This window comes from Corvus hawaiiensis, chromosome 3 (assembly GCF_020740725.1).
Source record: "Corvus hawaiiensis isolate bCorHaw1 chromosome 3, bCorHaw1.pri.cur, whole genome shotgun sequence".
Taxonomy (NCBI): domain Eukaryota; kingdom Metazoa; phylum Chordata; class Aves; order Passeriformes; family Corvidae; genus Corvus; species Corvus hawaiiensis.
Window position 1 is genome coordinate 102760498 of NC_063215.1, and position 12836 is coordinate 102773333.

Genomic DNA, 12836 nt, shown 5'->3' on the forward strand with positions numbered 1-12836 from the left:
GGCTGAATTACCCAGAGATACTTTGTTTTGAAAGGAGTGCAGAAATCCTGCAGGTTTAATTGCCAATAAATCAGCATGACCTCCACTCCCTGACACTTTTTTTTCACAATGATCTTTTCAAGCAGAAAATGAAGAGACTGATTTTTACAGTGTGTGCATACTGCCTTTGGAGAGATAAGAGCAATGACACACAGGCAGGTTCCTCCATTAAAAGCTATCCTAGATAATGAAGGACTCAATCAATGGTGTGTTCTGTTTGCTTTCTGCTTATTTTCACCTTGTGTTATGGAACTCTCTTTTTGTTGTGATTAGGAGAGTACTTGCTTGTTTAACAATTGGCTTTCAACTTGTATTCGCCAGTACTTGAAATGAATTTACTTGTGGTTCATTTTTATGCTGATGCTTAAAATTTTAAGACAAATGGCAGTAGTTCAAATTCTGATCTGAGGTTAAATATCTGACTAAGGACGTGGCAGCTTGAAGAGAGCTTGAGTACTTTTAAAAGAAACTATTTTGATTTCAATGCAAAATACTCATTATGGTGCCTCTCAGTAACAAAGTTTTATGGTTTTGCATTATTATTCAAAAGAAAAGGTAAGATTTAAAGCCCAATGAAAAACCTGAAAGCTACCCCCCAATCTTCCTGAACGTTATAAGCTTTACTTCTCATACCAGCTTTTGCTTAGCCTATCTTTAATACAAATATCTTCAAGCATTTACAAGTGCTTAAAGCTTCAAAACACCAACTGAGGCAGTTGGTTATTATAATCTCCTCTAATATAGATGGCTTCATACAGGGGGGGACTGGGAGGGGAATAGCATCTCATCATTGTACAGTGGTGGGCTGGGGTTCAGCATCTCTGAAATAATCCCCAGAGAGATTTGCTTTCGTCTTGCCATCAGGATGTGTTTTGCCTGAATTAGGAACAGCACAGAAGAGCTGTGGCTCTGCTGTCGGATGTTTTTGGACTCATGTTATGGGTGATGCCATCCTCATGTTCAGCAAGAGGAATGCACAACCTTTCCAGGGCTGGGAGGACAGCTTTGGGACATACTGTCCAAGCACTTACCACCTGAGGAGCACCTGGCATGAGACAAAGCAAGACAATGATCAGTGTACCAACTCCTTACATCTTCCTGGGTACTTTGTGCAATGCTGTCCTGGTTTCAGCTAGGACAGAGTTAATTTCTTCTCAGCAGCTGTTGCGGTGCTGTGTTTTGGATTTGGAGTAAGAACGGTGTTGATAACACACTGATATTTTGGGTTTTGCTAAGTCGTGTTTCTCCTAAGTCAAGGACTCTTTCCTTGTCTTGCATTCTGCCAGTGAGGAGGTACCCAAAAAAACCTGACAGGGAGCATAGGTGGGACAGGTGACCTGAACTGAACAAAGGCATATTCCACACTATAGAACATCATGCCCAGTATATAAACTGGGGGGAGTTACCAGAAAGAGGGAACGATCTGGGTTCAGGAAGGGGGGATCTGGCATCTGTCAGCAGGTGGGGAGCAATTGTGTTGAGCATCACTTGTTCTTTCCCTTTTTGTTATCATTATTGTCATTTACCATTGTTACTGAATTTCACTTTATTTTTGATTATTAAACTGTTCTTATCTCAGCCTGTGAGGTTTACTTTGATTCTCTTCCCCATTCCACTGGGGTGGGGAGGGGGGAGAGAAGGGGGTTGAGAGAGCAGCTGAGTGAGAGTGGCTTAATGTCCAGCTGGGCTTAATCCGCAACCAAAGCTTTTATGTCAAGAGATTGCTGTAGAGTTATGCCATCACTGGTATCAAAGCATTGACTCAGGCAGTACAAGTTACCAGTTCCAGTGACTTCATGATAGGATAAGAGCTCATGAGCTGAGTAGTGTGGAGTTCTGATCCTTCCTGTCTAGGGGCAATATGGTTTCAGACTCCAGGTGCATTGAAAATTATGGGTTTGCAGCCTGCTTCAGCAGGGAATTTACCCTTTGTCTGAATCTTCCCCATTCCTGAAGTTGCTTGATAATCTCTGTATAAAAGAGAAACTCAGGAAATGTGGTCCTTGTATGAGGTAAATAGCAATGGCTGGTTTGGTACAAACCAATTCTCAATGAATTTTTCAAGCAAGCTAAGAAATCAAGTGAAAAGTCACTGCCTGCTCCAGTCAACGATTTCAGACAGGCTTCCTGCCTGGAAATGTTAGAAAGATAATGGTCAAGGACCTTGTGTCTGGTTGCTGCACGGTCTCTGACAGTCAAAATCACATTTTTGTTAAACTTTCTTTTTCAGGGGATGAACGCTGAAACCATTATCCCCACGTGCTGGGGGCTGGCATGGCTCCTGCCAGCTGTGTCTGAGGGGCTGACCTGGAGAAATGAAATGAAGGCATGCCAAGTAGATAAAGATATTGACCTGTGACATTGCCATCACTCAGAATATAAAAGGCACAGGAGAGAAGGGTGATTGAAATGGCTCCTTTATTTTGTAGACAAAAAAATACTATTTCATTCTCTCATTGCCTGGGCAGGATGTGCTAGGCAGAAGGATCAACTGTGTTGAAACTCCTGGCTATGGAATAAAATTTGTCCTCTTCAGTGCACTGATGCTGTGTGTAATCTCATGAGTCAGAGCGGGAGATGGATGAGGTCTTGGAAAACAATCTGGACTCAGATGTCCTGTTGGTTATGGTCTTATTTGGAGAGAAGAAATTCTATTCAACACCAGCTGGTGCATTTCTCTGTGGCATTCAAGAAGGTGCCTTCCCGTTGATTAAGGGCAGCATAATGATCATGCAGCATTTTGTGTGGTTGATATATTCATGTACTTACTGCAGCCAGCAAACCGTATGCCACTAATGGTCCTGGTTGAGTGTAGGAAGCCTTTTCTCTGGAAGCCAGTCCTTCTAGGCACACTCGCAATACCCATCACTCATGGATTATCAAGGTTTTAATCCACTTCACTATCAAAGTACCAACAGCTGGCTTGCCAACATTAAGCCTGTGGATCACGGATGTGCCAGGTATCTGAGTTAGTCGTGCCAGTAATGACTGGTGGTATAGACCTCTACACAGACTGGCACATCCTGCTGGGGAATGGCCCTTGAGATGCTCAAGTGGCATCTCCACCCTTCAGCTGGGTGGCTTTGGCAGCTGCCACAGCTGAAGCAAGGCTGGCAGGTCCCTCTCAGCACAGGAAGGTGCAGCACAGCATCTCTCAGACTCATATCACCATGGCATCCAGCTGCAAGCAGCCAATGGAAGCTCCCCGGGGATGTTTCCGTTTGTGAATGGGAATTTACAAACTGCTAAAAAGCAGATGAAATAGAGGATGGGCTGAACGTTGGAAGGACAAAAAGCAATTCTATGCAAAGCCATGTGTCCACACATGTCCATCTAGAAAATGTCCTGATCCCCATCTGAGGCTGGTTTTAGTCAGGAACCAAAGAATAGTCATCCTGCCTCTCCTTCCCCGGGTTATTATTGTTGGCTCTCTTTTGGGGCAGACAAAACTTTGGTGTCCAGTTAAAGATAGTCCTTAAACCCTTTGTTTTATTCACCAAGAACAGTCTGTGTTGAATATGCAATGGAGAAAATCCACAAAAATGCTGTTTGAGATTCATTTATGAGCCTGTCATTGCCCTAAGGGGGCTGTTTTGACCAGAGGTGCTCAGTGCAGGAATGAGACCACAGAGTTCATTAAAATGTCAGGAATTAGCAGTGTATATTCCCCACATTCTGTTACTTACTTTTCATTTGTACTTTAAAAAAAAATGAAGTGTTTTACCCTTGTTTGAGATCTGTCAGGGGAAAAAAGAACAGGATTGAATCAGAGATCAAAGGCAAATAAAAAAATTAGAGCTCAGATGCAAATGCATGTGATAACTTGGATATGCCTGATCAGGAGCTCCCAAGCCCAAATCCAGGGTAGGAGAGGGGACAGGGTGGGAAGAGACACAGACTGTCGTCCTGTGCATAATCTGCAAGGAATGCCGGTTTTAAGAGGCCACTTTGCACAGAGTTGGTGCCAAAGAGGAAGACCCAATACCACATCCCAGTGAGCTTGGTCTCTGAGCTATGGATTTCTCCACATCTTATCTCCAATGTCTTCAGAAAAAATAGTTTCATGACAAATATTGCTTCTATATCCTTGGGAAAAAGTTGTGGGTTTATGACCAGGATTTCCTTTTCTTTTTCCAGTGCAAAATTAGGTTTTGGCCAATGAAGCTGCCTGATGAGTTTTGGAGAGCTGGCGTTGTGTCTTCTGTACCTGCAGCTGCTGGTGGGGAAGTTCTGCACTCTGACTTTGACAGGCTGTAACAGCCTTGATGTCCTAATCTTTCTTTCACCTGTAAAAAGCCTAAATAATTCAGAGCTGTCTAAAACTTAAAACTATCCTGGAGAGAAAAGTTTTCTCTATCTTCTGCCAGTCCCAAGGCTTGAGATGATCCAAGGTGGAATTAATATTCCTTCGATCTCTCTACTGCCATATATCAGATTCCCCTAAAATGACTGTAATCAAAACACTTATCACTGAACATTACACTTAACAAGCAATTTCCGCATTTGCCTGTAGCATTGGTTACCACTCAGCAGCAGTTTACATCTCTGTAATCATTGCAAGGAATTTTCTCCATATGCCCCTGAAAATATCCAAGCTGATGTTCCTGAGCTGGACTGTTTAACTTATTCAGGGTTACCCTGGCTTTCAGAAACACTATGAGCTACTGATTGTATTCCACGTCTACATTTTCTTTCTCTTTGGAAGCTGAGATTATTGTAGATATGTGTGTGTGTGTGTATATATTTTTTTCTGTATGTGTGAATATATGTGTATTTTGTATACACACAATTTAACTGCATATATGTAATTGAACTGTAAGATTATACTAAATATTCAGTATAAATCCACTTTGTTATAGGTGTGCATGGAGTTCAGCAAAAGAATGGGCCAAGTTCAGGTTAGAATATCTGGGGGTTCAAAAAGGTCAAGAAGAGTAGTGACAAATGGCTGGGCTTAAGCACAGTAATCCTCATGTGAGTAAATTTTCTGGGATTTTCCTGGGCATCTTGCTTGGTTCAAGATAACAGAATCTGCCTCGGAGCAATTTCTTTCTTTTCTGGAGTCTGCGAGAACATCTCCAGTTGGGTGCACAAAATCAAAAGCACCTTCTGCACACCTATTTCCCATATTTGATAGGGACTGCCTCTGCCAATGCAACAGGAGAGGCTTTCCCTGCCCCTTCCAAGGAGGCAGAAGGGACCAGAGTTCAGGCTCCAGAACCTTTTCTCCCAGTCAGCCTAAGCCTGTGGTCCTGGGATGGTTACTGGAGAACCTTCTGGAGGACTTTCCCCCTGGGACTGGAGCAATTGCTATAAAACCCATTGTAACCCAGCTGCAGAGAAGCAGCCACCACTGTGGCCCCACTCTGCAGAGCACCTGCACTTCCTGGCAACCCTGCTGGCAAACCTGCAAGCTCTGCCTGTTCAGAGCATTGTTCCCTGCCTCATTCTCTGTTGTATCTCTCTTCTGAAACTCACTCCTGATTTACAGCAGCACAGCTTGGACAGTGTAACTTAGATCAAAATCAGGCTCTGAGGCGTGCACCAGCTATTCACTTCCATAGACAATTACACTTTATGACCAGAAATCTTTAGATTCATATGATTTGGAGAGTTATTGAGAAATCAACAGGCCTTGGTACTACAGCCCACTGGAGGGTTGTGCTGTGGGCAAAGAGAGGAGGACTTTCTTAGACAGTGCCTGTTAAGCTTCCTGAACTATAAATGCTTCTGACATGCACATCTGTGCAACAGCTGGCAGGGATTACTGCCTGGACCCGACTACAGCTGTCCAATGGGCTCATACATTCTGGTATCTGCATGGAGATAGACTCTGTCATAGCTGAGGATGCATCTATTTCTGTTTAATCCACACATAAAGGATGTTGCATTAACAAAATTGCATTATTTGCCTTTCTTGAGAGGGCCCAAGGCCTCCAGACATTGCAGGTGCCTTGGCCAAAACCTGGGGGTGGAGGAAAGCCTCCAACCCACGTGGAAAGCACACACTCATCCTGAGAGAGTCAGTGGGGAGATGGGAGCCTGATGAGAAACATGATGAGAAAGAAAATAAAATGCAAATCATCGTTAACGTTTCATGTTACGTTGTTTGACATCCATTCTGGCACTGACCCCTTTGTCTGAGACAAAAACATCAGACAAACTCAGGAGACAGAGAGAAAAACAAGTTTTTGTAATTATCCACAATGTACATGCCTTTAATTCTCACTGAACTGATGTCTTGCTCAAATCAGTTTTGACTTGGAAACATGGAACAAGATCATCAAGAGGACCAAATTAATTATCCCACTGGCATGTCTGAGGTGGTATGAAACAATGCTGTTGTTTTTCCTCTTTACTGCAACTTGGATTTTGGAGCTTCAACCAATCTAAATGAAGCATAGAAACTGCTTACTTGAGGGTTCATTTGATTATTCTAGGAACTCATGAAAGGTAAGTTAGACAAACCAAGTTTATAATGCATAACTTCTAATCTAGAGAAACATAGCACATGAGTAAAATTACAATGAATGTAGGGCTAGGCTTTAGTGTAGAACTTTAGTTCTAGATCTATAACTACACCCACCAGCAGTAAGCAGTTTTGCTCTTTTAACTTTGAAAGATCACATCTAATTAATTAAGATAAGGAATTTACTTAATGTTTAATAAAAAAAAGCCAGTTAAATAATATTAAAACTTATTTTTGGTGTTATTCACTGTTCCTATACCCACAGGTTTGAGCCACCCATAAGGCAACCCATCCAAATCAATCACCAACAAAGCATTTCATGTTGCCAGGGATCCACACAAGAAGGCAGCAGTGTTGCCCCAAGCCCTCCTGTTCTGAAGACTAAATTGTTGAGCATGCAAATGCAGTAATTTGTCCTCTGCAGAGGCAGGACCTCAGCAAGAGATGATTTCTGTGATTCTGTGAGCCACCATTCAGAGGCTGTGTTTTGTTCCCGAAAGCCACCAATGAGCTGACAAGGTGGCCACGGTCACTCCAGACAAGGACCCGTCTGGCCCATAATTCTGCACCCAGCCATGGCCAGAGGTCAACAGCAGGGGGAGGGCAGGAGCAGCACAAGTGTACGTGATCCTCCTGTCCCTAATATTCTCCCAACCTCTCCTTCACTCAGCTCGGGGGCTTCCAGAGCCTGCTGCACTTTGTCATTCAGTAACCAAAGGGTCTCTCCTCCAGGCACTTTGCCATCTTCCCTTTGAACTCATGAAACACCATCCAAACACCACCCTTTAGAAAAGGCTTACTGAGGTCCTCAGGTGCACCATGACAAGGCTGCTTTCATGGAGCACCATCTCCTTTTGTCCTGACCCTGGTTAACTTGTTTACCTCCCTATAACTCGGTAGCAGCCGAGGAGAGGTCACCCCGTTCCCTGTAGAAAATTCCAACATCTCTCTTCGTAAAGACCATCTCTGTGTGACAAAGGCTGGCCAAGCATACTGACAATAAAGTACTCTGATCCAGAACAAACTTTTGCCCTTTAACAGAGGGGAGCTAGGATGGATGGATTGTCTAAGAGATGGAGGCAGGTGGCCATGCCAGGGAGCAGCTTGGTGGTAGAAGAGGTGACCCAGCGCCGAGGGTCCATGAGGGATCCAGCAGGCACATGAGGAGCAGCCAGGGATGGGAATGGGGTGCATGGGGATCCCAGGAGCCAGGCAGCGGGTGCAGTCAGGGCCCTGACAGCCAACAGCACGGGCCAGACACACTGCTTAGGGGGTTTTGGCTTGTTTTCCACCTTCGAGAGGAAGGAGGCTGTGACAGGAAAGTAGGAATTAATCTCCTGGCTCGATCTCAAAGTCCAGTCTGTTCAGCAATTCTGATGCAGACTAGTGTTGGACGCTTCCCAGGGTGTAGAAAAACCTGTGTTTTTCATTCCAACACCAGGAGTTAAACACTGGCTTCCAGGACGCCATTCAAGGGCTTTTTCAACTTTATTCTCATTTGGTTTAGCAACAACAATAGTAAAGCTGGGTATTCCTGATTGCACCCGCTCCCCTTTGAGAACGGGAGGCAATAGGAAAGCGGAACTGGAAACGATTCCTGTGGCTAAAATCTGCAGAACAGAGGTGAACTGTTGGCTGAGCCAACGCGGGCTCATACAGATATCTGAGAGTGTTCTGGGCAGGAAAATTCTTCATCTGGGAAACAGGAAGACCCCCCAAAAGGCATTAGCAAACCTTTTTTAACTTCCTGATCACATAGCTGTGTTTACACCACCCGCGTTATTTATTGGCCATGTGCTTGACAAGCACTTACCATGAGGAATACTAATTCAAGGTGGCAGTAAATTTCAGGAAGACAAGCAATTTTCAATCAACATTTTTTCAATTAACTTATTTCCAGGCTTACCAAAACACTGGGACCTGCTTATATGGAGATTTGTATGGTAAATAATTTACTTTGTCCATGCTTTTGTTTCAAATATATAAAAGAAACACTTCTGTTTAGTTTTCTACTAAATCCAAATGATATTTCCATAAGCTAATGAATAGTATCACACCTTTATATACTTGCTGTTTTTCTGATTTCTGTGTCAGAATGTCTTTATATGAGACCTGCAGGGAATAATACCACTTGCTTCGACCCTGCAGCCAGTTGCCAAAGGAATGTATAGTGAGAATAAAGCCAATTAGGTATTAAGATGGCCTCTCCTGTTCTTCCAGGAACGCTTTTATATCCATACCAAACATTTCTGACTCTCAAGTCAGTTGTAGCTGCACTCATTGTTTTTCACAGCTTCCCAAAAGTGAACGACACAGCAACTGGGGCTGGCCCCAGTTTGGGGGAGCAGGAGATGAATTTGTCAGTCAAACGGCCAGAGTTACAGAGATTTTGGAAGCGTGGATCAAATCCCTGTCCACGGCGCATCACCACCTCCAACTGAGATCATCACATGGAATAGATTGATGAGGACACAGCAAAATCAATCCCCTGTATGCCATAAAAACCTATGGGCACGTGCAAGGACACGTGTGATGTGCTATTTCACAAAACTGCATTTATGCATGACGGTAGATTCCTCTGCTTATGTAATCATTGTATTGGCATTCACTGCAGCCTACTTGCAGGAGCATATTTTGAATTTTCAAAGCATTGCTAAGCTGGCAGGTGCTGTGTGAGTCAACATCGAACTACAAAATTGTATGTGAAGGATGTCCTATCACACGTGAAAATCAGTGCTGTACAAGGACATGAAAAAGCCTTTACAAAGTTTAAGTTAAGTACACTTAATTAAAATTAATTATGGCAATGATCTCAGACTGGATGCAATCATAGCCAATGACTTTGTTTAAAAAATGTGGTGAAAGTTCAAAGTGCAACCCTGAGTTTTAACCACTGGAGATGTCCTTTTGCTTGTTTTTGCAATCAGACTTTCAGCTTCTCAGGAAGTCCCTGAAGCTTTGCTGTTGCTGATCATGTAAACATTTTTTACATTTATATATTCATTACTCCCTATAATAAAAAAGCAAAGAGAGGGTGGACGAGCTGTAAAGGATTACACATATCCAGGCTTTTTCTGGTTGATATCATGCATTCTTGCCATGCAGAAGGACACCAGGTCAGTGCCTCACACTCTGCCACACTGAGCCACCCAGGAAGAAATGCACCAGACACCAAGGTGGTTAAGTAAAAACACTGTCTTTGGTGCTCCAGCTCTTCCCTTGGGCCTTCACTGTCCCTTTCTGAAAATACAGGAAACATGTTCCTGGGAGCAAATGACAGCACTCAGGCTGGGTACGAGCGAGCCAGGCTGCAGGTCACCATTTTTGACCTGGGAAAAAAGGGAAATTTCTTCTGCTGATGGAACTGGTTCAGCTCCACTGAGCTCATTAGGAGGATTTGTGTTTGCATCAGCTGCACATCTGTCTCCCAGCTTCCTTTGCTTACTCCTTCCATGGGTGAAGGGGTCTGAAAAAGAGCCCCGGAATGTCACTCTGAGAGTCTGTTTTGATGCAGGGACGGGCAGGGCAGAGTCACTTGAGTGTGACAAACCAGGCGTAACATCAACACTATCGACGTGCATCGGGTCTACTTTCAGCCACAGCACCCCTGAGCCACCACAACCTCGCCAGCACCAGCACCAGCACTGCTGAGAGTGTGGCTGGGGAACAGCAGGCTCACAAAGAGAAACAAGGCTGGCCTTGCAGTGCGTTATCCGAGTCCCTCTCTTTGGGGGATATCACATGTACAAATCCAAGACACTGAACTTGATGGCAGATGGGAACTTCGCAGTTGGACTCTGCAGAAAAGCAATTAGGTCATCAGGGTAAATTAGCTTCATTTTATTTATCCAGGAAACATCAGGCTGATGCAAGTCCCATGATTTTGCTACTTAGAGCTGCTTTCTGGTTACCGTGGTGGGTACATTCTCCATTATGTTTCTTCTGAGTTTTCCTGCTCTCTTTTCCCTTTACCCATGTCTTGCAGAGTGTTGTGCTGGCTATCAGCATTTAGTGAGCTACAAAGAAACAAAAGGGTAAACTTTTCCCATGAGAATTAAACCCAAACACAGCAGAAGACTGTTTAGCAACTTTATGAAGAGCAAGGGAAGACAGCAGGGCTCCTAAAACACCTCTGTAGCAGTGTTTCATTAAGTTTTATAACTAAAACAAAGCTTAATGCTTTATTGCATCTGAAATAATGTTGCAGACTCAGGGCAGGGATATTTTCCTCCCAGTTATGTGACCAGACAGCCGCTCCACACAGCCACCTCCAGGCTGCTCAGGTGAAGGCTTCCATCCATCGTCAAAGCCACGCTTTGGAACCGAATGTGCAACCACAAGGACAAGAAAAATGCTCTCCCACTGATGAAGCAACGGTGGCAAAATAAGCCACCAGCACATGCAGAACTGACAGCAGCAGTAGAGTCTTTTTACTGTTTTAATCACACTGATTGGGAGAATTTTATCTCTCTAGGAAGAAGGTAAGTTTTATCATTGCAGGTGCTGTCTCTACTGCAATCTTTGCTGACAAAATCCTACCAACAAAAACATCTATACGGAAGCCTTCAGTCACTCCTGGGTCTGTATCTTAAGATGTGGATGCAAATATTCTGTTTGTATTAACTGAAAAAAACCTGGTCTTTCTGCTCCTGGCAGTATTAAACAGCTCCTCACACATCCTCTTAATCATATTAATTTATTCCCAGTTTTAAGTATGTTTTTCCCAGCTGCTAAGGCAAACCTTACTCCCACTTACGACAATACAGATTTAAAATCTGTATCAATCTGACAATATTCAGACATTCATCTTGAAAGCACAATTTGAGCCATAACCACCGAAGCAAGTGCACTTGTTTATCACCACTGTGGTTATTTGTAACACTGTGGTTGCTTGAAAAATACAAGATTCTTTTGAGTAAAGTCTTTTGGCACTCACTAAGATGTATGTAGATGTAGGTAGCACATTTTCAACAACTACAGCCATGTATTCTCAATAATGACTGTAACAGTGAAACTGTTTTTCGTGTTTTTACCAATGTGATAATTGGTTTGAATATTGCAAAGTATGGGACAGGATAAAGTGTGGTTGTTACATTCTGAAAAAGCTCTCCATTCTGTTTCCATAACACAGGGAAAGTCATAATTAACGTAATTTCTAAAGATGGTATTACATTAGCGGTGCCACACAAATCAAACAAGGCAAACAACTGGTTGAAAGCGTTCTCAATATCCACCACACATTTTGTGCAAAGTGATACCTCTGTAGCTGGGAGTTAAAAAACCCTTAACCACCTCCTGTAGTGGTGCTCAGTAATATAACCAGAGGAAAGAGCTGGATTTGATTCCGTGTGAGAATGGTGAGCAAGGAGAATTATAACAAATTTCTTTTTTTCAAATAAACAGCCATTGGAGGAGACAGAATCAGAATAAGAGTATCACAACACTTAATTTAGCACTGAGATTTACAACAAGCTTAATGGCAAGGTGAAGACTTTAAACAAAGGAGCAAACTTCACCCATGCTGTACCTCCAGAGGTGCCATGAAGACGCTGAGCTACTTCATGGAAGAAATGATGCCTGCTGCCTTTCTTTTGCAAGAGTTACATCTTGCAAACTTTGAGCTCCTGTACTTGCATTTTCAGGAGATAAGGCAAGACAGCATTGCCAACTTCCATCCATTCACCTTGAATGTTTCATGTCCAGCCCACTCAGGCTCAGCACACGCTTCCAGGTGAGCCCCTGCTTCCTGTTTTGGTTTTGATGTTGCTTTGATACAGGATTTTTCCTTCTAATAGTAATTTGCTCCCCTTATTACTGAAGCTGGAGCTCACAAGCTTCCCCAGCAGATGCTGGCTGCAGATTGTAGTGCAGATCCCAGCCAGTGAGGGGTGGCAAGCCTTCAGCACAGATGGCACTTCCAGGCTGCCTTGCTGCTGTTTTCTGGGGTTTTTTTTCCCAAAACCCTCAAATAACAAGGTGAGGACTAACCAAAACCCAACTCTCTTGTAGTGGTGGGTTGGAAGAGTGAGTCACTTCAACCTGACTGCAAAGGGGAGCAAGGCTGGGGCACAAGCCACATCGTCATCCTGCATCCAAATGAGTCATTGGAGAGTGGTCCCAGGCCATATGCAAACTACACAACTTCCTCATGAGGGGAAGCAGAGGGGCAGGCACTGATCTGTTCTCTGTGGTGACCAGTGACAGGACCTGAGAGAATGGTATGAAGCTGTGGCAGGGGAGGTTTAGGTTGGATATCAGGAAAATGTTCTTCACCCAGAGGGTGGATGGGCACTGGAACAGGCTCTCCAGGGCAGTGGTCACAGCACCA